Source organism: Rousettus aegyptiacus, unplaced genomic scaffold (genome assembly GCF_014176215.1).
Source record: "Rousettus aegyptiacus isolate mRouAeg1 unplaced genomic scaffold, mRouAeg1.p scaffold_m13_p_15, whole genome shotgun sequence".
NCBI lineage: Eukaryota > Metazoa > Chordata > Mammalia > Chiroptera > Pteropodidae > Rousettus > Rousettus aegyptiacus.
The window spans coordinates 25,169,962-25,193,111 of NW_023416290.1; positions in this window are offsets into that span (position 1 = coordinate 25,169,962).

The window sequence follows — 23,150 nt, forward strand, 5'->3', positions numbered from 1 at the left end:
CAGTCTCAGATCAATTATCAGTCCAGTACTCTTTAAACCACAAAGTCCATTTGCATGATTTGTGTGATGTTATTGCTGATGCTACAAACTAATATATATCGAACACTTACGGTAGTATAGGTGTTATGTAAATATATACATTATCACATGACAACTTCTCATTGAGTAAATTTCATTATTATTTTACAGGCAAAAAAATGGAGGTAGAGAGATTAGTAGTTTGCTCATGATCACACAGATAGTTGTGTAGCTGTGTAGCTGGCTAGGTCTCACTTTAAAACCAGTACATTGAATATGTCAGACTAAGTACCAGGACTAAAATCTCAATGTAAACAACATAAAATTCTAGATAAAATGTCTTTTAAAAACTGAGGTTGAGTTAGGGTTAGGATTAGGGTTAGGGTTAGGGTTTAGAGTTAGCATTTAGGGTTAGGGTTAGGGTAGTGTTTAGGGTTAGGGTTAGGGTTAGGGTTAGGCTTGGGTTATGGTTAGGGTTATGGTTAGGCTTAGGTTTAGGGTTAGGTTTAAGGTTAGGGATAGGGTTAAGTTTTGGTTTAGGATTCAGGTAAGGATTAGGGTTAGCGTTATGGTTAGGTTTAGGGTTATGGTTAGAGCTAAGCTTCAGGCTTGGATTCGGGTTCAGGTTGGGTTTAGGGTTAGGATTAGAGTTAAGGTTAGGGTTAGGTTTAGGGTTAGGCTTAGGGTTAGGCTTAGGGTTAGGTTTAGGATTAGGGTTAGGGTTAGAGTTAGGTTTAAGTTTAAGTTTAGGGTTAGGCTTAGGCATAGCCTTAGGCTTAGGTTTGGGATTAGGTTTAGAGTTAGAGTTATGGTTAGAAAAAATAAAACTCTTCCTAGAAATATCAAGGAAGTAGAAAGAGAACAATAATTAACCGGGTCAAAACTAAATGAAAGCAGAAATACAAAAATCTTACTGACTATGGCTTTGAGGGGTTTTGCTGATCTCAGTGAACTTAAAATTTGATCTATGAAGTCTGGAGTTGTCAGAGAACAGGAGGCAAAACCCAGGGCTTAGTCATGGAAGTGAGTCTAAAAAGATACTAAATTCTCACTATGAGAGCAAATGGAAAATTCATTTCTCCTTTTCGGTCACGATGGCCACAACCATTTCTAAATTGAAAAGATAATTGCCTAGCTTAACCTTTGATTTTGAGTGTAGTGGAGAAAAAACTTCCTTGAGAATTCATAATCAAACACAAGCTCTCATCTTTAGAGATCATATCCTTTATTCATATACCATCAATTTGCTCAACTCCCAGAAAAACTATAATATTCTGAATTTGTATATCTAATTGACCTGAACTCTACCTAAAGGAAAAGAAACCATACAATTGAGAATCTGAGAAAAGTGATCTTTGACCGATAATGGCCTATCATCCTCACAGAAGCAAGCATTTTTCAAAGACACTTCCTTCAACTTATGACTCAAATAATTCTGACTTATAAGTTCCAAGAAAGATGAAAAGTAAGAATAAAATAATTCTCATAATGAATAAGAAACCATCATGTAAAAGAGTCTGTCACGACCAAAAAAGCAGTCATTCCCATAAAGTCTTTAAATATTTGAATTAGCAGAAAAGGAGTCGAAGCAAATATGTTCGATAATTTTAATAAATAACATAGATCTTAAAATATGAATAAAAAATGAGAGACATAAAAACTATCTTCTGGAAATAAAAAATATATACTTGAAATTGAAAACTCAGAGATGAAGTTGTTAGCAGATTAGGCAGAACTGATTAGAGAATTAGTGAACTATAAAACAGGGCAAAGAAATGATTCTGAATGTTTCACAGTTACAAAGATAAAAAAATCCCAAAGCAAGGTTAGATAGAATTTAAAGTGAAAAAGTTTAGCAAACATCTAATCAGAGTTTCAAAGAGAAGGGAGAATGGAACAAAATTTTCCAAAATGATAAAGGATAGCTATCCACAGATTCAACCATAAGAAACTATAAACAGGATAAATAAATAATTCATACTAGAACCCATACATCATGTAGAAACTGCAGGAAAACCCCTGTTCCCACCCCAAGAGTAGAGCATTAGAAGTAGTGACTGACAGTTGACTTCTTAACAGCAACATTAAATGAAAGATGTTAGGGAAATAATAACTTCAAAGTAAAAAAGAGAAAATAACTGTGCATTTAAAATTCTAGTCCTGATGAAAATCTCTTTCAGAAACATGAATCTGCTTCATACATATTTCACCATAAAAACTTCCAGTTTTCCCTGATTGCTTTCACACTTTGAAGATGTTGTAAGAGTCCAAGTTTGCTTAACGCACTGCAGATATCAAGTACCTCTTAGAACAATACTTCAGGAAATTCAGACTATCTATTAATACCTTGGCATATAGGATACCTGTGCAGCATCACTAAGAAACAGAAGCTTGCAGCATGGAATTGGCTCAAGTCAAAGCCATTGCCTGAAGCGCTTTTTGTCAGAGTGCTCTAACTTCCTGATTAAGCATATTTGGATCCCAGCTTTAAGGCTCCACCAGTGTGTTGGTGTCTCATCAGAAACATCTTTGGGAGATGGTTTCAATTTCCATATGCATTCCCAAATATATTTACTGTTGATATAAGGAACAGCGCTGCTGAGGAAACAGATTACAAGTGCATCCTTAACAGAAAGATTTTTTATCACATTCGTCTGTCACACTACACACAACACACAGAGGCTTTCCGTTCTGCTTGGCAAAGAAACAGTATATAGGACATCTGTTAAACTACAAGGAAGCTGCCACTGTATTAGTACCTGCTCATTCAGTCTATGCAGATGGTAAGTTCAAGAGCAAGGATCTCTAAAGAGTATTTTCCGCCTGTCTTTGGTACTGAAAACAGGTCACATCATAAACAGAGCGACAGTCATGTCAGACTGGGTTTGAACTTTACTCTGGTCAAGAACACTAGGGCAAAGAGCTTGCTTACATCAAGGATGTATTACACGCATTAGAAGCATGAATTGAAATACCTTTCTCTACATTGTGTGAGTGCCGACTTAGACATCAGAGCATACACCAATACTAGCACCAAATCGTTGACTGTACTTCTAGATTGTAAAGGCAGGTATTCAAAAACCCTTGTCCTTTGCTTGTGCTGCAGATTTTCTCTAAATTTTATTGTTTTTGTATCTCCTCTTCATGGCAAAAAGTGAACCACAGAATGGAAACACCATATAACCCTGTTTATCGCAATGGTCATATCAGCACTATTTACAGTGGCCAGGAAATGGAAGTAACTGAAGTGCCCTACGATAGATGATTGGCAAAAGAAGCTGTGGCACATATATACGATGGAATATTACTCAGCCGTAAGAAGAGGTGAAATACTGCCATTTGTGACAACATAGATGGACCTCAAGATAATCATGCTAAGTGAAATAAGCCAGACAGAAAAAGTTGAAAATCACATGATATCACTTATACGTGGGATATAAACCTAAAAGTAACAAATGAACAAGGCAAATAGAGACTCAGGGACATGGACAATGGACTAGTGGTTACCAGAGGGTAGATGGTAGGCAAGAAAGGGAGGGGTAGATGGGGTAAAAGGGGTCAAATATAAGGGGTTTGGGGGAGGGTGAGGTGAGTAAAGGGATTAAATATATGGTAGCTGAAGGGAACTGGATTTTGGGTGGTAATCACACAATAGAATATATAGATGTCAAATTATAATGTACACCTGAAAATTATATAATCATATTAACCGATGTTACCACAATAAACTTAATTTTAAAAAAAGATAAAAAATGAAAGGAAAATTACTTTTCTTAAAGTAATATACATATTTGAAATCATTATTATTTCTTCTGAGACAATAAAGTGCCTCTGGTAAACAATAAAAATAAAAGAACACTAGGGCTAAGAGCTTGCTTAAATCAAAACTATATTACATGCATTATAAGCATGAACTATAATACCTTCCTCTACATTGTTAGAGTGCCTCTTTAGACTTTACAGTAATAGTAGCACTGAATCATTGACTGTACTTCTGGACTACGGAAAACAGGTATTAAAAACCTATTTTTTGCATGTGCTGTGGATTTTCTCTAAAGTTTATAGTTTTACTATCTCCTCTTCATGGCAAGAAATGAACCACAGTTTTGAAACATCATATGACATTGTTTATTGCAATGGTTTGAGGTTTTTGTTTTGCATATATACTCCCTTTCAACATATGGCAGCCTGAACCCACTTTGTATAAATTTCCTCTGTGAAGACTGCCAATTTTCTCTAATCACTTTGGCACTTTGTAGATGTTGGAAGAGTCCAAGTTTGCTTCACACACTGTAGTCCCTTAGAACAATACGCAGGCAATTCAAATTGCCAGCATTATTCATCAGAGTGATCTAACTTCCTGATTAAGCATATTTGGAATCCATCATTAAGGCTCCACCAGTGTGTCAGTTTCTCATCAGAAACATGCTTAGGATATGGTTACTTTTCAATATGCATTCAAAAATACGTTTTCTGTTCATTTACGGAACCACTCTGCTGAGGAAACAGATTACAAGCACATCCTCTCAAGAATGATGTCTCATCATATTTGACCGTACACTACACGCAAGACTCGGGGGCTTTCCATTCTGCTTGGCAAAGAAGCAGTATATAGGACATCTGTTAACGAGCTTTTATTATAAACTACAATGAAGCTGTTACTGTATAACTGCCTGCTCATTCAGCCTATGCATAGGGTAAGTTTGAGAGCATGTATCTCTAAAGAGTCTTTCCTCCCAGCTCTTCGGTACTGAAAATGGGTCAAATCATAAACAGAGGTACAGTCCTAAGAGATATGAACTTCACTCTGGTCAAGAACACTAGGGCAAAGAGCTTACTCAAATCCAAAATGTATTACATGCATTATAAGTACGAAATGTAATACCTTCCTCAGCATTATTGGAGTGCCGACTTAGACTTCCCAGCATATACCGATACTAACACCAAATCGTTGACTGGACTTCTAGATACAGAACTGAGGTATTAAAAACCTATTTTCTTTGCACGTGCTGTGCATTTTCTCTAAAGTTTATAGATCTTCTATCTCCTCTTTATGGCAACAAATGAACCACAGTATTGAAACACCATATGATATTGTTTATTGCAATGGTTTGAGGTCTCTTTAGCATATACACTTCGTTCCAACACATGGCAGCCTGAACCCACTTCATATGATTTTGACCATGAAAATTGCCAGTTTTCCCTAATCACTTTCAAACTTCGTAGATGTTGGAAGAGACCAAGTTTGTTTCACAAACCGTAGGTGTCAATCACCTCTTAGAACAATATTGTAGTCTATTCAGATGATCACTTTTTCACTTGGCATAGGATGTGTTTGGAGTCACAATAAAACAGAAGCTTGCAGCATGGAAGTGGCTCTGTTCAAAACCATGCCTCAAGTATTATTTGTCAGAGTGATCTATCTTCCAGATTAACATATTTGGATCTTAGATTCAAGACTCCACCAGTGTGTCAGTTTCTCAACAGAATCATCCTTAGGAGATTGTTTCAATTTAAGTATGCATTCGAAAACACATCTACTGTTCATTTTCAGAGTAGCACTGCAGAGGAAACAGATTACAAGCACTTCCTCCCCTGAAAGATTTTTCACCCCATTCGACTGTCACACTACACGGAAGACTCAGTGGCTTGCATGTCTGGTTAGCAAAGAACCACGGTGTAGGACATCTGTTAAAGAGCTTCCACTATAAATTACAAGGAAGCTTGGTTCATTCTAAGAAGTAAAGTGAAAACCTACACCCACAGCAATAAGACTGGTCACATTGTAGACACCAGATTCCTGTGCATTTTCCTTGACCCCCAATTGTTCATGTGACTGCTGCGTGCATCTCTAGTGATTGCTATGTGATTTTCAAGTGACTTCCACCTTATTCCTCTTTCTCTATTGTCGACCATGTGTTTACAAAATACACCTCTTAAACTGTCATTTTTAATATTTCAGCATTGATGCATTGGCCCTTAAGCAATTCCCTCTTGACAGTATTGGCCTAAGGTCTCCATCCAGGAAGAGTGCAGGAGTCCCAGGGGAAGCCTGTTAGAGTAATGCTTATGATGACTCAGTATTTTTGCTACAATACAGCAAAAGTCATCTACTGTTTCCACTGTTCTAAAGTAGCTTCGTCAAGCAGACTCAGCCTCCAAATTTCAACGTGTTTAATGTGTGCAGCCACTCCCATTGTCTTCAAGCAGGTTGCCTGACCACTGTCCTCAAGCAAGTCTCCTCATGCAGATACGATCTTTTGACTGAAGGGCCGTTAGGTGGATCTGTTACACACAGACTCTCCTTTTCTCAGTGTTTATATAAATTTTACCAAAGATATAGAAAGGTAACTCAAAAGTGAGCGCCAATCCTTCATTCCAATGTCACATGATCTCCGGGTGTTACCCTCATGCGAGTTGCATGATGGTAACATGGATCCTGCTGGAAAGGTTTGTGAATATCACAAGATTCCCTAATTCTTGTTATGAGATTCCAAGTGACTTCCACACAATTTTCTACTGCTAGCCTAAAACAAGGAACTGCCTCAATGTCAATGTCTCAGCTTTCTTTCTATGTTAGTTAAGCCAGTCCTTCCCAGAATTAGTAGTCTGATGTTTGCTACAGAGAAATTCTGAGGCTGTCATTCTTTCTACCATGAAAGGGTATCCTCTGAATGATTCGGCATTTTTCCTACAATACAGCAAAATGGCAGTTGTTGTTTCCACCGCTATCCAGTAATTTCTTCACAGCAAATTCAGCCCCCAATATCAATGCGGCCAATGTGCAACCACCAACTCCATTGCCGTAAAGCAGTTTTCCTGACAACAGACAAAATCTGAGGTGAATTAATGATCACTGACTGCCCACATATATTGTTGACCTAAGTGAATTTTTTAATGGGGACACAACATTCAATTGGAGGTCAGTTAGGAGGTTTTCCCGGCCACCTTCTGGCTAATGTTTTCTCAGTGTTTGTGTGAATTTTCTCAAGTGATATGCACTCGTCATTCCAAAGGGAGCACTACATCATCCCATCCATCTGTCACATGATTTCCCTGTGTTTCATACAGTACAGTCTCTTCATGGGCAGCTGCTTCTCATGGGCATTCACATGATACTTACATGATTCCATCAGGTCAATGCTCCTAAGGTGAACAGATGAGGCTAAGGATCTGCTCACACTACCAACCTCCTAGACCCTGTAACAGAAATTAATGTGCAGTGCATGGCCCACAGATCAAAGCTTTCGACTCTTAGGGAAAAGACAGGAAAGTTCCTTTCAGGTAACAGTACTGTCCTCCCTTTAAATGATGTAGACTGGAGACCCGGGACCATGACACAAAACCAGTTTCTTCCTAACACTAATACAATGGAGCCCTGGTCTAAAGCCCAAAAGCCTGTTCTCATTGAAAATTAGTATATTGGAAACTTTAAACCACAAGGCCACCCTTTCCTCTGGCAAGAATATCTTCCTTGAAGTCCATGCCTGGACTTTCTGTTAGGAGTGAGGGTGGTGACTTCGGCTTGCAGATTCAGTTCTTCACCTATGCTAGGACATCAAGCTGAGACCTCAGGTCACAGCAATTCTTCTGTCTGAAGACTGAACTGGTGTCCCTGGCCACGGATTTTAACCTTTTCATCTGAATAAATGTCAAATGGTGTCCCTGGACCACAACAACAAGCCTGTCATTATGCAATGGAAATTAAAAAGGAGACTTAGGACTCCAACACCAACTGTAGACTCTCCTCACAGGAATTAGAAGGCAGTCCCAGGTTTCCTAGTACAAGACCATCAAATATATAACAGGCCAGATGAAACAACACTCACACTACACCCAAGGTATCCTATGTGAACAGAAATTCATGAGGAATGTATGGCCCACAAGCAAAGAAGTCTTCTGAGAACAAAAGAAGCATGGAGGTTGCCATTCGTACTAGCAACACTGTCTTTCCTTGAGAGGATGTGGAGTGGTGATACGGAGCCAAGGCATAATGCCTGTCTTATCCTAACAAAAAGTAAAAGGGAGACTGGGACCCAAGGCACTAAGCCTGACCTATCTGAAAACTAGTAGATAGGGGAACTTAATCCACAGGGCAAGACTGTCCTCAGGAAAGAGAATCTTATCTCAAGAACTAGGATGCTATCTCCTGCATAGATTTTTAATCAGGACCCAAAGTTCTGACCTTGGTTTGCACTTCCAATGCCTTCCCTTATTTCAAGGAAGTAGAGGTCAGAAATTGGCCCACAGCATTTCTTCTGTCTTTCTCTAACAGAGTCAAATGGTGCAGTTTGACCATAGTTTCAAACATGTCCTCTGTGAACAAATGACGCCTGGAGTCCTAGGCTCACAACAAAAGCATTCTTTATGGAAGAGAAACTAGAATGAAGATTGTGGAAATTTGCACCAAGCCTGGAACTCCTAAAGGGAATTATTGGAAGTCCCAGTTGTCTCAGGATGTCAAAATCATGCAATTGGTAACAAAGTCCAGACTGAACACCTAGGCCCAAACACCCAGCCTGGCCCTTGCTACCAGAAACTCTTGTGGAGTCCTTGGCCTACAGAACCAAGCTGTTAACTCCTAGGAAGAGGAAGAGTGGAGGACTTGGTTTATGGCTCCAAGACTATGGTCTCTTTAAAGTATTTATAATAGAAATTTGGATTGATTATTCCAACCTGTGTCACAGAATCTAGTCTAACTTTACTTAAAGAAATCTTAAGTAGAGGACTTAGCACATGGTAACAAGACCTTTGTGGTAGAAAAAAAAAAGTCGATAGAAGTCCATGGTCCAGGACCCAGTCTTCTGCCCACACTAGGGTAAGTAGAGTGGATGTTTGAAAACACAACACCATGCCAGTCTCATTTACAAGGTAAACTCTAGTGGAAAAGGTTTCACACACCAGAGCTTGGTTCATTCTAAGAAATAAAGACAAAACCTACACCCAAGCAACAAGACTAGTCACATGGTAGATATCAGATTCCTGCGAAATCTTCCTTGACTGCCACGTGAATCCTGAGAGTGTTCCCTTGACCATGGCGTGATTCTCTATATATTGCTACCTAACTTTCAGGTGAATTGCACCTTACTCCTCTTCCCCTATCCTCAACCAAATGTTTTCAAAACACGTCTCATGAAATATTCATTTTCAATATTTCAGCATTGATGCATTTGCCATTAAGCAATTCGCTCTCAAAAGTAGTGGCCTAAGGTCCACATCCAAGAATAGTGCAGAACTCCCACCTGAAGCCATTAAGAGTTTTATTCACAATGATGGAGCATTTTTGCTCCAATGGAGCAAAATGGCGCCTATTGTTTCCACTTCTCTAAGTAGCTTCATCTAGCAGATGCAGCCTCCAAATTTCAAGGCAGTTAATGTGTGACAGCTCATCTCATTGCCTTGAAACAGGTTGTCTGACCACAGATGAAACATCAGGTCAATTAACTAATGAGAATTATCTAGTAGCCTACATTGCTGTCCTCAAGCAAGTCTTCTCATGCAGACGGAATCTTTTGACTGAAGTGCTGTTAGGTGGCTCTATGACACACAGACTCTCCTTTCTTAGTGTTTATGTGAATTTTACAAAGGAATGTAGAAGGGTAACTCAAAATGAGTGCCAAACCATCTCCCAAAGGTCACCTGGTCTTCCCGTGGTGCCCTCAGGCCAGTTTCATGATGGTAACGTGAATCTCATGGGAAGGCCTAGTCAATATCATGAGAATCCACCTCATTTTCTTTTGCTAGCTTAAAACAAGGGTTTTCATAACACATCGAATAATTGCCTCAATGTCAATATCTCAGCTTTCTTTCTATTGTGGTTAATTCAATGCCTCCACAATATTTATAGTCTGAGGTTTGCTATAGAGAAATTCTGAGGCAGTCATTCTTTATGCCTTGAAAGGGTATCCTCTGAATGACTCAGCATTTTTCCTACAATACATGGCAGCTGTTATCACCGCTATCCAGTCATTTCCTCAGAGCAAACTCAGCCTCCGATTACGAATGCGTCCAATATGTGACCACCACCTCTACTGCCATCAAACAGTTTTCCTGACAATAGACAAAACCCGAAGCAAATTAATGATCATTGACTGGTTACATATACCAGTGACTTCAAGTGAGTTTTGTAATGTGGATATGACATTCCATTAAAGGTCAGTTAGGCTGTCATGGCCACATTCTGTTTCACACAGACTAATGTTTTCCTAGTGTTTATGTGAATTTTATCAAGTGATATGCACTGGTCATTCCAAAGGGAGCACTATATCATCCCATGTGTCATATGATGTACCAGTGTTTCATACAGTCCAGTCTCTTGATGGGTCCCTGATTACCACGGTCATTTGATACTGTTGTGATTCCCTCAGAACCATGCTCCCAAGCTTAACACTGTCTAATTTTGAACAGACTAGGCTAAGGACCTACTCACACTACCAACATCCTAGACCCTGTGCAGTGCATGGCCCACAGATCAAAGAAGTAGAACCTTGGCTCTAGGCCTGAATTTTCTGTAGGAGCGAGAGTGGTGACTTTGCTTTGCAGTTCCAATGCTTCAATATTTCAAGAGGTTGAGCTGAGAACTAGGCCACAGCATTTCTTCTATCTTTTCCTAACATAGACTGAAGTGATGGCCTGGTCCCACAGTTCTTAGCATTTTCTTTCTAAGCTAATATCGAGTTGCGTCCTATGCCCACAGCAACAAGCCTGTCTTGATGCAAGGGAAACTAGAACGGAGAAGTAGGCCTGTGACACCTAGCCTGGACTCTCCTCACAGGAATTAGAGTATAGGCCAAGGCTCTCAGGTTCAAGACCATCCAATTTATAACAGACTAGACGAAACAATCACTTACACTACACCCAAAATATCCTTTGTGAACAGAAACTCATGTGGAGTGTATGGCCCACCAACAAAGTTGTCTTATCAGAACAAAAGAAGAATGGTGGCCACCATTCATACCAGCAACACTGCCTTCCCTTGAGAGAATGTGGAGTGGTGACAGGGGCCCAAGAGACAATGCCTGTCTTTTCTTAACAAAAATACAAGGGAGAACGGGATCCAAGGCACTAAGCCTGCCTGTCCTCTCTTAAAAATAGTAGAAATGAGAATTTAAACCACAAGGTAAGCCTGTTGTCAAGTAAGAGAATTTTATCTTGAGACTTAGGAGCTTGTCCCTTGCCTGATTTCTAATCAGGGTCAATAATACTGACCTTGGTTTGCAGTTCTAATCCCTTCTCCTATTTCCAGGAAGTAGAATGCCACATCCAGCAAGTGTTAAATTCTGCCACATTCAGCGTGGCTCTGGAGAATGTACCTGAGTGAAACTGTGGGAGATTGAAAAAAAAAAAAAGAGGACAGAAAGCTCGGATCAGGAGGTCCACTGTCCACTGATGGTGGAGCAATGGCCCAGTTCTATTTTTACAAGCCTCTTTTATACAAGACCATAAAATTGCTGGCTAGGATAAGATCATCCTCTGCACAACCACCTGCTATGATCTTTTGCATTTCATTCTGCTTGTGGGTATGAGCCTACCTCCCTGTCTCAGAGTAACACCACTTTGTTCTCTGATCAGTTTGTACTTCCCTATTCTTAGGAAGGTTCCTTGAGGAGAGGCAACACTTGGTTGACCTCACAGATTGCAAAGACCTTGTCAGCTTGCAATTTGCTCTCCATGTCTCCCCCTTCCTTTTTATTTTTAAGCCACAGAGAATGCAATGTAATATGATACTGTGTTATTTGTCGTTGGTGGCTTTGGCAGCCAACTGAAAAAGCACAAAAGAATATAACCACTAAGCATATAATTCCAGCCAAAATCCAAAGAGTATGTTTAAGCATATTCAAAAAATTAAACCTTTGCAAACTAATAAATCTGTAGCTAAATCTTTCGGGTTGACAATAGTATCCTTTGCATTCTGTATAACTAAATCTCCTGATGCAAATTATGCAAATCTAAACTTAAGTTATTCTGATGCCAAATACCTTGCAAATGCAATCGTACCCATAGCTAATTCTACTGAGATTGAATATAGATTACATCAGTTTACATTAGTTACACATAATGTAACAGCAAACTTGTTCTTTTTTTCTAGAGCTTCTACTTTATTTCCTATCTGCACTACAACAGATTCTAAGGCATTCAGCTTAACTTCTAATTTTAAATCATTATCTTCTTGTGTCTTCATAGCCATAGAATTATTATGAGCCAACTCATTAACAAAATTAGCATTTTGTAAACTTTGTGATAAAGCCATTGCCGCAGTTACTGCATTAGCTGTTAAGTACACAAGAGCTACTAGTTCTGCAATAACAAGTCCTATAATTCTCATATCTCTACTCCAAGCAGATTTCATTTCTAACAGAGTTTGTACCCCACTATCATCATACCAATGTACTTCTAATTAAGTTGGTAACAACAAAACTAGGTTGATTCAAAACCAATAGATCTAACCCCTTTTTATTGGGACCCACACAATTAGTTAATTACAATTGGTACAAGATATATTAAGTCCATTTGAAGCATTTGTTTGCAATTGTTCAAGTAGAAAAACATAGTGGGTGGCAAAACAGGCTTAAACCCCATAGCTATGCTTAATATTCCAATCTGAAGTAGATGAATCAAGCAGGGTAACAAAGTCCAAAGCTGCAAAAGCTCATCACAGGTCCTTTTGAATGTGTCCTTTCTGGGTGGTCATCAAAGAGGCTATGTACCCTCCAGGTGAGTTTCTAGTGGTCTGATCCATCAGCCATCTTCACAATGCCTGACCAGCTTTTCAGGCAGCCAACTTCAGGAAAAACACAAACCTTCAGGGAAAACACAAACATGTCCCCAGACCCATATTAATATAGGATTTGGGCCATGCTATTCATTAGTTAATGGGTCCTTCCAATGAACTGCTTGTGAATTCCCCGAAGGGGACCAGAACCTTTCTGCAGCTGTTCGACCAGCATCATTTGTGTTTAAAGATTTTATAGTAAAACGTACCGGATTTAATATATTTTGTAGAGTCTTGAGGCTAACTCCCCCTTTTTGTTTTTGTATTTGAAGTTTGTTAACAGCAACAACAGCAGACTATATAAGTACCTGACAATATGTTTAAGGAAATTGTAGGGGTTAAAGACTCTCAAATTATCTAATTTTCTCAGCCAATTTTGCAGGATTCAAAATAAAGGCTCTATTGTTTTAGATGTCAAGAATATGTGTATGAAGATTAGCTACATCAAAACTGGTATTATTGCCAGTCCATATCTCTTGTAAATGTAATTTAACTTTATTTTAATCTCATTCAGAGGCATTGTAGTCTCTGAATGTGGCCTGACCAACACCTCAATTTTCTTGCCTCACCCTACATTATTTCCCTTCAGAGATTTTATTCCCTTAATCTTAAGAGGATGGTGAGGGAGGAAGGTCTGTCTTCTGTAAATTTCTTCTAATCTGAGATAGGGTTGTAGTCTCTGCCTACTGGGAATAAAATTTCTGAAAGCCTATTCTAAGAGCCCAGAAGGCAGAAAACTTGAGGTTGTCCCAGAATTTAGAAGTGGTAGGAAGCCTTGTAACCTAAAACATAGCATAAAGATAGGAAAGACAAGTCAAAGTTAATAGTAGAGGTAATTTACAATGAAGTTACTTTTTTATCACAGTTTGTTAGTTCAAGGTACACAAAAGTTCCTTGATTCCCTGGGACATGTGGACTTATCTAGTTTCCAGAACAAGAACTTAAAATGTTTTGCAGATTCAAAGGAATAGGTTGCACTTTCTGGTATATTTTCTGGAGGATCCTGTTAGAACTCATAAGAAATTGTTTTAATTCAAGATAAATGTACCCGGCTGTTGATTCTTTGTAATTCAACAGCATTTGGGAACTTAATAAAACTTGGTAGGGCCTTTATATTTGCCTTAGAGCTGACTATTCTTGTCATTGTTTTGTTAGCATTAGAGAGAGGTCCATGGGAAGGGTCAGGACAGAATAAGTAGCCCCAGTATCTAGTAAAAATATGATTTTTCCTTCTTGCCATGTCAAGAGTGACCTGAGGTTCCACTGTTGTGATTGTGGTGGATTTTTCTAGGATTGGAGTTTGCAAGTACTTGAGCCTTCATTGTTGGAGGAGAGAACGGCCCCTGTGCGAGAGGCTTGCTATGTGGGGCGAGGGCTTATGAGGTCCACCACTCCGCAGGTTTCCAGGGCTGGATGAATATTCACCCTTTTAGTGCCTTTCCTTCTGCAGTTTGCACATTGATTATGCTTCAGTCCCGACAATGCAACTCATGGCTAACCAAGAGAAAAACCCTCCAGGTTTGCAAGATTTTTATTGCCTACAGTCACCTCGGGATGATCCCTGTATTTTGGCAGCTAAAATTTGCACCCTTTTTGTACTTTGCTTCCTTCTCTACCCAGTCCCAGTTATTGGACACCTAAAAGACTTCTGGCACCAAGGCAGCCTGCGGGATTGGGGTTTGGGCCCCAATTTTTTGAGCTTCCTTTACATATTGGGCACAGATCAAGTTATGAAATGTATAGCTAGGAATGTCTGGCCTCAGACTATGGGCTAATCTTAGTATATTCTCTACAAGCTTCATAAAACTGGTTAAGGCAACATAAAACACAGAAATTACTTTGATTAATCATGGAATCCTTGTATCTACTCAGGTAACTTTTCCATAACATCATCAGTCTAAGTAACATTAAAACACAACTTTAATTTTGCATTAGTTTACTTTTGTCATTGAAGTTTCCAATCTTGTTTAGTTTAATCACATAAAATTTCTGCTCTAGATTTTTTTTATAAGGCTTCTACTACTTTCTTTATTCCTTCAGTTTGCCTCTTTTCACTCATTCAGAAATAACCAACTTTAAGACAAACACCTTTCCTTTAATTCCCCTCAAAATAAATCTCTATTCTTCATACCTTCTGTTACCCAAAACATATATTTTCCTTTCCATCTTATTTAGAATTCTTAACTGACCCACCATATTACATATAACAGATAAATATAGATTAAAGGTCATGCACATATTCGAATTTCCTCATCAGCGGTATTTGTAAAATCCCTGGGGGTGATGACTCAGCCCGTCAAAGTTCATTCCTCATTGTCCTCTCCTCACCTAGCAAGCTCTTGTCTGGTAGCCTCTGTCTCTATTTCTTGCTCATACTAAGGAGGGAAAGTGGTGGAGGAGCAGAAGGCAGTGAAAAAGTATGAATGTCCTCATGCCCCTCCAAAGTCCTTCACAGTGTAGCAACCCACTCATTACCTTCTCTTCCCAGTAGTCTTTTATCCTCCCAGAAAGAATCAAGACAATCTCTTATTAAAGCACATGAGAAGAATGTAAAAATAGGGATCTCATCAGACCCTTTAGAGGTACAGTGCAGTTGTAATGGCTTCCCAATCTTCTCCCAGGTCTGACTATTTACAGTTCCCTCCTCTGGGAACCAAGGACAAGTTTCTTGCACAAAACTTAAAAATTTTGTTAATTATTCTCCTTTCACTTTATTGTTTCTAGCTCTAAGCATAATCTTAAGCATTTATACAAAAATATAGCAGTCTTTTGACCCTTGTTGCCCCATTTTTACTCCTGCCTACTACAGCCAATTCCTTAAATTTATTTATTGCATATTTTTTCTTGAATTCTACCAGGCACTTATTTGTATTTTCTCTCTATTCCTCTTTTGCATACTCTTTTCTTGAGGGGGCCTCCTCACCTTATGTTTTTTATGTGTTTCTGTACTCAGGTCCCTGTTCAGGTGCCACCTGCTGTGTCCAGCAAGTGGTAAATCCTGCCACGTCCAGGGTGGCTCTGGAGAATGTACATGAGTGGGCACGGTGGAAGATAAGATAAAAGACAGAAGACAGAAAGCTGGGATCAGGTGGTCCATTGTCCAGTGATTGCGGAGCAATGGCGTAGTTTTATTTTTACAAGTTGCTTTTTTAAAAGAGCATACAATTAATGGCTAAGATAAGATCATCTTCTGCACAATCACCCATCCCACACACTGCTATGATCTTTTGTAGTTCCATGTGCCCACTGCTATGAGTGTACTTCCATGTCTTAGAGAAACACTACATTGTTCTCCAATGAGTAGGTACTCCCACATTCTTAGGAGGGTTCCTTGAGGTGATTTAACCCTTGCTTGACCTCACATATATCAAGGATCTTGTCAGCTTGCAATCTGCTCTCAACAGTAGAGCTCAGAAATTGTCCCACAGCGATTCTTCAGTCTGAACCTAACAGAGACCGAAGGGGTGGCTTAAGCCCACAGTTCCAAACTTGTCCTCTGTAAATAAATGTCACCTGGAATTCTAGGCTCACAGCAAAAGCCTTCTTTATGGAAGAAAAAATAGAACAGGGACTGTGGAATTCTGCAACAAGCCTGGACCTTCTAAAAGAAACTAGTTGGCAGCCCCAGGCACACAACGTCAAGACCCTCCAATGAGTAACGAATTCCAGACTGAAGACCTAAGCTGACAACAGCTAGCCTGGCCCTTGCTATGAGGAACTATTGTGGAGACCTTGGCTGACAGAACCAAGATGTTATCTCCTAGGGGAAAGAATAATGGTGGACTCAGATCATGGTTTCAAGACTGGCTCCCCTTTAAAGCATTTACAATAGAAATGCCAAGGGCACCAAACTTGTGTCATGTTAACAGTAAATTCAGCACAACCTTATCTCATGTCACCAATTTTTCCTTTTGACAATTATTGAAGGGGATCATAACTTACAGCACAAAGCCTTTCCTCTGGTAAGAGAAGGTAGTGTGGGCACTAAGAAATCTAGCACAAAACATGAACTGTTCTTTCAGGAACACCATTGTGGGTTTTGGAAGCAAGGCTAAGATTTGCTCTAATTTCCAGGAATTAGAGTAGAGACCTTGGTGCACAGGATCTAGCCTAACTTTACTTAAAGGAACCTTAGGTTGACGGTAATGACACTTTCTTGGTAGAAAAAAAAAGTTGCTAGAAGTTCATGGACCAGGAACCAGCCTTCTGCCCACACTAGGGTAAGTAGAGTAAATGTATGAAAACACAACCCCATGCTGGTCTCATTTATAAGGTCAACTTGAGTGGAAAACATTTCACACGCTGAAGTCTGGCTCATTCTAAGTAAAGTGAAAAATTACACCGGCAGTAACCAGACACAGCAACATGGTAGACACTAGATTCCCATGGTTCTTCCTCGACCCCAACGTGAACCCTGCATGGTGTTCATGAGACCGCTGTATGAATCCCTAATATTTGCTACATGATTTTCTGATTACTTCCACCTTATTCCTCTTCCCCTAACCTCAACCAAGTATTTTCAAAACACATCTCATAAACTCTTTATTTTCAATATTTCGACATTGATGCATTGGCCATAAAGCAATTCCTTCTCGACAGTATTGTCCTAAGGTCCCCATCCAAGAAGAGTGTGGGAGTCCCACGGGAAGCCATTAAGAATAATACTCACAATGATTCAGCATTTTAGCTACAGTACAGCAAAATGGCGCCTACTTTTTCCAATGCTCTAAAATAGCTTCATCTAGCAGACTCAGCATCCAAATTTCAATGTGGTTATTGTGCCACAGCCACTCCCATTTCATCAAGCAGGTTGCCTGACCACAGATGAAACATCAGGCAAGTTAAGTAACAACAATATTCCAGTAGCGTACATCGCCGTCCACAAGCAAATCTTCTCATGAGCGCATGACCTTTCGATTAAAGGGCCATTAGGTGGCTCTGTGACACACCTACTCTCGTTTTCTCAGTGTATATGTGAATTTAACCAAGGAATATACAAGAGTAACTCAAAAGTGAGTGCCACACCATGACCCTAATGTTACATGATCTCCTCGTGATGACCTCAGGCCAGTTTCATGATGGTAATGTGGATTCCGTGGGTTTGCCTACTGAATATCACGATTCCCTAATTCTTTTTTCAAGATTTCCAGGTGACTTCCACTTCATTTTCTTCTGCTAGCCTAAAACAAGGATTTTCAGAACATGTTGAGGGAACTGCCTCAATGTCAATATCTCAGCTTTCTTTCTATGATAGTTAAGCCCATCTCTCTGAAAATTTGTAGTCTGAGGATTGCTATAAAGAAATTCTGAGGTAGCCATATTTTCTGCCATGAAAGGGTATCCTTGTAGTGACTCAGCGTTTTTCCTACAATACAGCAAAATGATGGCTGTTGTTTGCATTGCTATCTAGTCGCTTCCTCACAGCACACTCAGCCTCTAATTATCAACACGGCCAATATACAAATGCTATAAAGACTTTTCCTGACAAAAGACAAGACCTGAGGCAAAATAATGATCCTTGACTGTCTGCAGATACTGTCGATCGCAAGTAAGTTTTGTAATAGGACACAACATTTGATTGGAGGTCAGTAAAGGAGCTGTATCAGCCACCTGTTTCACACAGACTAATGTTTTCTTAGTGTTTATGTGAATTTTCTCAAGTGATATGCACTCGTCATTTCAAAGGGTGCACTACTTCATCCACCTTTGTCACATAATCTCATTCGTTTCATGCAGTCCAGTCTCTTGAGGGGCACCTGATTCCCAAGGATGCTCATGTGATCCTTTAGTAACTCACTCGGGGACATACTCCCAAGGTTAACGATGTCTAATTTTGAAAAGACTACGCTAAAGACTTACATACACTACCAACATCCTACCATGTGAGAGAAACTAATATGCAGTGCATGGTGACAGATCAAAGCTGTCAACTCTTACAGAAAAGACAAGAGGCCTTTGTTCAGGTAGCAGTACTGTTCTCCCTTCAAATGATGTAGACTAGAGACCTGGGCCCATGACACAAAGCCCATTATTTCCTAACACTAATACAACGAATCCCTGGTCTAATACTAAAAAACCTGTCCTCATTGAAAATTTGTTATTGGAGACTTTAAACTACAAGATTACCTTTCTTCTGGTAAACAGTATCTTCTTGAAGAACTAGAACTTTGCTCCAACCCTAGACTTTCTGTTTGGAATGAGAGTGGTAACTTTGGCTTGCAGTTCCAATTCTTCATCTATTCTAAAAGGTCAAGCAGAGATATCGGGCCAAAGCATTTTTTCTTATTTTCCTAAAGTGACTGAAGTGGTGTTCTGGGTCCATGGTTATTAGCCTTTTTGTCTGTACGAGTGTGGAATGGTGTCGTTGTCCAGAGCAACAAGCCCGACTTTATGCAAGGGAAACTAGAATGGCCACTTAGGCTTGTCACACCAAGCCTGTACTCTCCTCAAGGAATTAGAGAGCAGGCCAAGGCTCCAAAATTTAAGACCATCCAATTTATAACAGACTAGAAAGAACTATTCACACTACACCCAAAATATCCCTTGTGAACATAAACTCACATGGAGTGTATGGCCCACAAACAAAGCTGTCTTCTCAGAACAAAAGTAGAATGGAGGGCATCATTCATACAGGTAATACTGTCTTTCCTTGAAAGGATGTAGAGTAGTGGCACAGCACCAAGGCACAATGCCTGTCTTTTCCTAATAAAAAAAATACAAGCGAAACTAGGATGCAGGGCAGCAAGTCTGTCCCGTCTATTAATTAGTAGATAAGAGAACATAACCCACATGTAAAGCCTGTCCTCCGGTAAGAGAACCTTATTTCAAGACCTGAGATTTTGTCTTCTGCCTGGATTTTGAATCAGGAACCAGAGTGCTGACCTCGTTTGCAGTTACAATCCCTTTCCGTATTTCCATGAAGTGGAGTTCAGAAATTGGCCCACAGAATTTCTTCTGTCTTTCCCTAACAGAGACTGAAAATGTGGGTTAAGCTCACAGTTCCAAGCCTGTCTACTGTGAATAAATGTTGCTTGGAGTTCCTCTTTATGGAAGAGAAAATAGATTGGAGTCTGTGGAATTCTGCAACAAGCCTGGACTTCTTTAAAGAAACCAGTTGGAAGCCCTAGTCCCACAATGACAAAATTCTCCAATGAGTAACAAATTCCAGACTGAAGAACTAGTCCCACATCTCCCAGCCTTGCTCTTCCTACCAGAAACTCTTGTGGAGAACTTGGCCTACAGAAATAAGATGTCAACTTCTAGGAGGAGGAAGAATGGAAGGCTAGGTTGGCAACTCCCTTTTAAGTATTCACAATAGAAATTTTGACTGATGGCACCAACCTCATGTCATGTTAACAATACATTCAGCACAACCTGGTCCCATGTCACCTATTTTCTCTTTTAACAATTATTGAAAGGTGACTATAACTTAGAGCACCAATCCTTTGCCAGCTAAGGGAAGTTAGTGTGGGCAATAATAAATGTGACACAATATCTGGTATGCTCTTTGAAGAACACAATTTTGGAACTTGGAAACATGGCCAAGCATTGCTCATATTTCCAGAAAGTCCAGTGGAGACCTTGGCCCACAGAATCTAGCCTAATGTTACTTAAAGGTGGTGACATGGCATACAGTAACAACACCTTCTTGGTAATAAGATCTACTTGTATAAAAAAAAGTCGCTAGACATCCATGGGCCAGGACCCTGTCTTCTGCCCACACTAGGGTGGACGTTTGAAAACACAACACTATGCCGGTCTCATTTACAAGGTAATCTCAAGTGGAAAATGTTTCACACACTGAAGTCTGGTTCATTCTAAGAAGTAAAGTGGAAACCTATGCTCAGAACAAAAAGACTTGTCACATGGTAGATACCAGATTGCCGCGGGGTATTCTTTGAGCCCCACATGAATCCAGCGAGATATTCACATGACTGCTGCGTGATTCCCTAGATATTGCTACATGATTTTTGGGTGTCTTCCACGTTACTGCTCTTCCCCTATCCTCAACCAAGTGTTTTCAAAACGCATCTCATAAACTCTTCATTTTCAATATTTTAGCACTGATGCATTGACCGTTAATCAATTCCAGACAGAGACCTGAGAACGGGAAGATGTAAAAAAAGATAAAGTGAAGAGAGTCCTTCAGGAAAAACGTATGCAAAAGAAAAAGAGGGATTAAATACAGACCACAGCCCAGTAAAATTCAAGAAAAAACGTGCATTAAATACAATTAAAAAATAGACTGTCATAATCAGGAGTAAAACATGAGACAACAAGGGCAAAAAGACCGCAATATTTTTGTACAAATGTTTAAGATTATGCTTAGAGCTAAAGTTTATAAAGTAAAAGGAGAACAATTAACAAAATTGTTAAGTTTTGTGCAAGAAACTTATCCTTGATTCCCAGAGAAGGGAACTGTAAATTGTCAAACCTGGGAGTAGATTGGGAAGCCATTACGAGGGAATTGTACTTCTCAAGGGACTGATAGGATCCCTATTTTTACATTCTCCTTATGGGCTTTAAGAGAGATTGTCTTGATTCTATGTAGGAGGATCAAAAAGTTCTTGGAGAAAAAGGTAATGAGTGGGTTGTTACAATGTGAAGGATTTTGGAGGCGCATGAGTACCTTCATCCTCCTTCACTGAATTCTGCCCCTCCACCATCATTGCCTCCAGAGCGTGAGAAAGAAATAGAGAGGAGAGCTCACAAAAATCAGCAGTCTAGGGCAGGAGAGAGAAGTCAAAAATAAAACTTAAGGGGCTGTGTTGGCACCCCCAGGGAAGTTATAAATACTATAATGGAGAAATATGAATATGTGCAAGACTTCTAATCTGTATTTATCTGTGTTATATTGTAGATATTGGAAGAGACCAAGGTTGCTTCACACATTGCCCCTCTCAAGTTGCCTCTCAGAACAATTCTGAGACTTCACAGCACACACTTGGAGTAACACAGAATCATTGTACTTATGGTCTATGAAACACAGTGATTGAAAACTTGTTTCGTTTGCATATGCTGTGGTTTTTAAATACAGTTTATACTTTTTCTGTCTCCTCTTCATGGCAACAAATGAACCACAGTTTTGAAACACCATAGGATATTTTTTTATCTCAATGGTTTGAGTTCTTATTACAGATAAGCGCCTTTCCAACACATAGCAGCCAGCAACCACACAATGTGAATTTTGACCAGGCAAATTGCCAGTTTTCCCAAATGGCTTTCACATACTGTAGATATCGGAAGAGACTGAGGTCACTTCACAAACTACAGATGTCAAGTTGCCTCTTGGAACAATACTGCGAGAAATTGAAATTCTCTATTCTACACTTGGCATAAGTGATGGGAGCCTCACGATGAAACAGAAGCTTGCAGTCTGGAAGTGACTGCATTCAAAGCCATTGACTTAAGCATATTTCTTCAACGTGATCTAACTTCCTGATTAAGCCTATTTGAATCCTATCATTAACACTCTACCGGAGTGTGAGTTTCTCATTCAAAACATGTTTAGGAGATGGTTTTTTTTTCAATATGCATACGAAAAGAATATGACTCTTCATTTATGGAATGGCACCCTGGTGGCCACAGATTACAAGCATATCCTCACCAGAAAGCTTTGCCATCATCATTGACTGTCGGAGTACACAGAAGACTCCCTGGCTTTCCTTTGTGCTGGGCATAGCAACAGTGTATACGATAACTTTTAAGATTCTCTATTATCAACCATGCAGAAACTGCCACTGTATTAGTATCTGCTGCTGCAGTCAATGAATGTGTTAAGTTTGAGAGTAAGTATCTCTAAAGAGTGTTTGCCACCAGCTATGGTCTACTGAAAACAGCTCACATCCTAAACAGAGAAATACTCGGATCAGACTGGATTGGAACGTTACTCCTGTCAAGAACACAGGGGCGAAGCAATTGCTCAATTCAAAAACGTATTGCACAGTTACAAGTAAAAGCAGCAATGCCTTCCTCTTCATTGGTAGGTTGCTGCTTTAGACTTCCTGAAACACCACTGTACTATCACCAAATCGTTGACAGCTTTTTCACATTATAGAATGGATGTATTCAAAAAAGGTTTCCTTGGCATGTACCGTGGATATTCTTTAGAGTTTAGAGATTTCAATATCTCCTTGAAGGCCTCAAAGAAACCACAGTATTCCAACGCCTTACAAATAGTGTTAATTGCAATGGTTTGAGGTCTCTGTAGCATGAAACAGATTTGGGAAAATGGGCATTTTTCTTGAGGTAAATTCATATGAAGTGGGATTGGGTAAGAAACCTTGGAAGATAGGCTATATGCAGACAGACTTCAAATCTTTCTTGTCCTTACTATGGTCTTGTGTTTAAATCAACAAGA